This window comes from Mirounga angustirostris, unplaced genomic scaffold (assembly GCF_029215605.1).
Source record: "Mirounga angustirostris isolate CCGP_5_RB_7025 unplaced genomic scaffold, mMirAng1.0.hap1 SCAF_8, whole genome shotgun sequence".
Lineage (NCBI taxonomy): Eukaryota > Metazoa > Chordata > Mammalia > Carnivora > Phocidae > Mirounga > Mirounga angustirostris.
Genome location: NW_026991716.1, coordinates 1,278,774 through 1,283,969, shown reverse-complemented (window position 1 = coordinate 1,283,969; position 5,196 = coordinate 1,278,774). Strand labels below are relative to the sequence as shown.

The 5,196-nt window shown below is 50.0% G+C and overlaps 1 non-coding gene across 1 annotated transcript; it reads left to right on the top strand.

Annotated features, from left to right (window-relative positions):
- Positions 1-4,391: 4,391 nt before the first annotated feature.
- Positions 4,392-4,484, top strand: TRNAI-UAU (transfer RNA isoleucine (anticodon UAU)). The gene is given in 2 exon segments: positions 4,392-4,429; positions 4,449-4,484. It is a non-coding gene; the product is annotated as a tRNA-Ile (tRNA).
- Positions 4,485-5,196: the final 712 nt, after the last annotated feature.

Genomic DNA, 5,196 nt, shown 5'->3' with positions numbered 1-5,196 from the left:
ATTTTACACATTGGCAAGAACCCAACACACTGTTTGGATTCTCCTGCTTGGAAAAGAAACGGTTCTCAATAAATGTAGCAGAAATGAGGGATCAAAAGCTGAGAGAAGTGTCCACCCTGGAATGGATTTACCATGTGATGCTGGAAACCCACTGATGACGATGTTGCAGGAGTTTGAAAAAATAAAAAGGAATGTGCAGGATCACTGAGAAGTGTGTGGTGAGTGTCCTGGAAAGGCCTGGGCTGTTGAGAGATTCTGCTATAGAAGTAGTTAGTGTTGCTGTTAGCAATGCAGATTAGAGGATCCTGAAATGATTCAGGCCAGAGAGGGCAGCACTCATCCATCAGACTCTGTGTGTGTGTGTGTGAACTCTCTAGATGTCGGAGATGATTCATAGAACACAGCCTCCCCAGAAGCAAGGTGGGTGAACAGCCAACAGGTTATCATCGTCTGTACAGTCGGCAGAAACCAAGAATAGATAACCAGGAGACTGAGGCAGCAACCCCAGTTGCAAATGAAATCACAACACCTTGCTCAGCTTCTGATCTTGAACAGTTTTCAGACCCAGAATCCCTGACTAAAGGAGAAGCCAAGTCCTGAGAAAGTAGGACCTGCAACACCACCACAAATATATAGAAAGCAATTTCCCCATTCCTTTTCTAAAGGGACTTCTGACCATTCACTCAGTAACCATAAAATCAAGAAAGAAATACCCTTACATTTCAAGGACTGTTGTACGTAAGATCCAGGTGGATAGGGATACCCGAGGGCCCAATGTGTCTCCATGGCCCCTGGTGAGAGCGGAGGCTATGGGGACCAAGCAGCAGGAGTCCAAGCCCAGGTCTGGTTCACAGTGCATCCACTAAGGCCAGGGATCCATCTGGTAGAAATTTCTCTTGTCCCCTAGTGTGTGGTAGTCGGCAAACAACTGCTACGTCACCATCTCCACATGTGACGGAAGAGCCTTCCCAGTAGAGCAGGCCTGACACTGACTCCCAGATCCACAGGTGGGGCAGTAAATGAAGCCGTCCTCCCAGGGAGAGTGACAGATGGATCAAAAGGACCCAAAGGATGCACAATTGTCTCTCCATGTAATGCACCAGTTTGTTCCTACAAAGAGTGAAAGAAAGATCCTGGAAAGTGACAGTGGACTACCTACCACAAACGAAACCAAGGAATAGCCCTAACTGAAACTGCTACATCTTGGGGCGCCTGGGTGGCTCAGTTGGTTAAGCGGCTGCCCTCACCTCAGCTCAGGTCATGATCCCGGGGTCCTGGGATCGAGCCCCGCGTCGGGCTCCCTGCTCTGCGGGGAGCCTGCTTCTCCCTCTCCCTCTGTCTGCCACTCTCCCTACTTGTGCTCTCGCTCTCTCTGTCAAATAAATAAATAATCATAAAAAAAAAGAAACTGTTGCATCTGATGGGGTATCTTTGTCAGAAAAGATTAATTTACATCCTTGCATTCTTTAAAGAAATAAGTGGAAAATAAGATTAAGTGTAACCTTTTTTGGAGCTATGAGTTCAAAAACATCATCTGAACACCATCATAAAGTCTCACCCTTGACTCATCGTACTTTCTGTACATCCTGACACCACCACCTTATCCCCAAACCTGACTCAGAGAACATCTGCGTTTGCTCAGGAAGTGTTAAGGACACTGACCCTCTGGGAAGGTTGTCCTGTCAGAGGCTGACTTCTCAGCTAGGAAGGCCACATTCCCACTCAGAAGACAATTTCTGAGTCAGAGAGGTAAGGTCCTCTCCCTTGGAGAGGGACCTTAGGGGCTGGTCAGAGCTTTCCCCAGGACCAAGAACTGAGCTCACTCTTTAGCTCAGGCTGGGATATTCGTAGGAAGAGAAGACACAGAATCAGAAAGACAGCTTTTGCTCTGGAACACTGGTCCTCAACCTCTAAAATGCACCTCAGCACCAAATGTCTTCTTTAGCAGAAGATGGGTCAAAGACATCCAATTAAATTGTGATAGATCAGTGGATGGATTGGACACTGTCTCTTACAAATAATATAAGAATGTGGGATAACGAGTCATTATATGTTCAGTCCTTAGAACAGGTCCAACCAGATAGCAAGGGCTATCTAAGTGTTTCCTTTAGCTTGACCATCATGGGAAATAGTTTATGCTCTAGTGCTAAATAAAAATAAAATGATACAGGGGGTCAAGAGCTGCCCCTGCCACCACTAACATGGAGACTTTGTACCGAGTCCTATTCTTCGTGCTCGAACGCCCCAACCTGAAGCTGAAGGAACCACCCTGGATGCACTTGCTGTGGGCCATGATTGTGTATGCTCTGCTGGTGGTATTCTTACTCCCTGATCACCAGAAGAATCACTGATGATGTTACTGTTGAACCTCCAAGTGTTGGCTCTGTGACCGATCAACGTGGGCATCAGAGACCAGTAGCTTGCTTGGACAATATATTATGGAAGGACACACATCCAGCTTCCTATCTACAATGAGAGGCTTAGGGTGCATAATCCTGGACGGATCGAATGTACCAAACATTCCAAAACTCAATAGATTTCTTTTTCTATTTATTGGATTTGTCTGTGCCCTACTGAGTTTTGTCATGGCTAGAGTATTCACAAGAATGGAACAGCAGGGCTCTCTGATGAGTTAAAATGCCTTTCGAGAAGAAATCAGTGGATATTGAATTTGCTCCTCTTAATGAAGTTTTAAAGGCTGTACCAGTCCTCTGATGTGAAATATGGACAAGAATGAAAAGCAGAAGAAAAGTGAACACTTCCTCTAATGAAAACATAGGAAGGTATTAAAGCTTGAACTAGGATGTCTTCTTGGTATCAAAGAGACAAGCTTATCACGGTATTTTTTCCTGCTGGCCTACACTGATACACCAACGATGGTAAGTGGTACTTACGTCTTAGTTTTTCATTTTTTTTTTTTAAAGATTTTATTTATTTATTTGACAGAGAGAGAGATAGCAAGAGCAGGAACACAAGCAGGGGGAGTGGGAGAGCGAGAAGCAGGCTTCCTGCCGAGCAGGGAGCCCGATGCGGGGCTCGATGCGGGGCTCGATGCGGGGCTCGATCCCAGGATCCTGGGATCATGACCTGAGCCGAAGGCAGACGCTTAATGACTGAGCCACCCAGGCGCCCTTAGTTTTTCATTTCTTAAAGAAAATATACTCCAGGGATGCCTGGGTGTCCCAGTCAGTTAAGCTACCACCCCATCTGGCTCAGGTCGTAATCTGGGGGAATTGGGATTGAGTCCCGTGTGGGGCTCTGTGCTCAGTGGGGAGTCTGCTTCTCTCCCTCTGCCTGTGACCCCACCATCCCCTGGTCTCTCTCTAAAATAAAGAAATAAATATTTTTTTTGTTTGTTTAAAAAGGGAAGATGTGAAGACAGTTCGGGGCACACCAATGAAAAATTAAAACCTTAAAAAAATGTATACTCCATTTCTACAACTATAATATTGAATAAAGTGATTATTTTCTATAGCCCCCTTAGCAATTTTTGGACATGACATTTCTGACTTTCAAAAATTAGTGTAAGAGCCAGGAAGCCAGATCCCATCAGCTGAGAACTCCGGGCAGACGATCAGCTGTGCCTATGGCAATTGCCTGTACACAGAGTGCGTGGCAATACATTGTTGCAGATGTGTATGCAAGACTGTTTGCGGCACAATAAGCTGTATTAAAGGAGCAGCGCTGAAGAATCTTTCTCATTAAAACATAACACATAAGTGCATATATAAGTGTGTGTGTGCGAGTGCATAGTTGCGGACATGCCCGCTCCAAAAATACTCCAATGAAAACCTTCAGAGAACCAAGTCTGAAGCGCGCTACAACACGAGTAAGCCGTGCATGTGAGTACGAGACTTTAGAACAAGGTCGAGGAGCTGCCCCGGTGTTTCCTGCATTTCCTTAGCCCGCGTTGCAGCCGTGAGTTTGAAGAACAGCGCCCTGTGCGAGGAAGTACTAGCTCTCTGAAGGCTCCAGGGTAGGATTTTCCCACTCTTGGGTCAGAACCCAGCAGCGAAGGGGCCGGCGGGGCGGCTGCGCGGGACGGAGGCCCGCGGGGACCCCCAGCCGGACACGCCCGAGCCCAGCGGGGGCATTCAGCCCCCCAGGCCGGAACCCCCGCGGGGGTAGCACCGGGCCAACTGCAGGCCCTCCTCCAGATACGACGGCTGCGGGCCGGCGGCGGCGTCTGAGCGGCACTGCGCTCCCCGGCCTCCGGCACCGCCGGCACCGCCGGCCGCGGGGCAAACGGCTCCAGGTCCGCGGACACCGCGGGTCGCCGCTCCCAGTCCCGCTCGGGAAGGCCTTCTCGCGCCGTTTAGTCCCTGCCGCAGAGGCCGCCTTCAGCGGCGGAAGCGCCTTCACCGCCAGCCCCGCCGCCGCGCACCCGCACGGCTCCAGTGGCGCAACCGGTTAGCGCGCGGTACTTATAAGACAGCAGCTGGCGGGCGATGCCGAGGTTGTGAGTTCGAGCCTCACCTGGAGCAGCTTTTACCGCCCCTCCGACCCGTGCAGATCAAAGGAGGGGGAGGGGGCACCCCCAAGGAAACTGGCGACCCACTCCGAGCTCGCTTGTCCTTCGTGCTAGAACCCCCCGCCCAGGGTCCCGCGGAACAAACAGCCCAGCGTTTTTGGCGCCTGCCTTCCCCGCACACCGGTTGCCAAGACGACTGTTCACAGCAGACAATTCAGTGAGCAAAGGACCCTCAGACAGAGACTCGGGCCCAGAGTTCAGGTACATGTACAAATTCTAAAAGTTACTGAAAAATTACTCCTATGCCTGATTTGTTAACTCCATGAAATGTGGACAATCTTGGTTTTTCCTAAGTATTTCAGTGGACACTCTCCCGTCTTTAACCTGCCTTCCTTACCTCAGTCTCTCCACTCTGGGCTGCGTCTGGGATCCTCATCACTCAGGTCTGCGATGCCTGTCGCTGCGACGAAGACACAGGTGGTCAGGCTCAGAAAACGAACTGACCCTTTACCATGTCCGGCTTGAGCGGGAAACTTGGGTCTAGTCAGTGTTACCGGAGGCATCCTGGAGACAGACAGAGCTCTGCAGCTTCCCAGGAGATGGGAAATCGTCCGCGTGCAGGTGCTCGGCACCGCCAGGTCTTTTCCAGATGCTGCGCCCCGCCCTGAACTGCCCACCATGAACTGTAGGTTCAAAACGAGGTTCACAGACCAACTTAGGGGAAC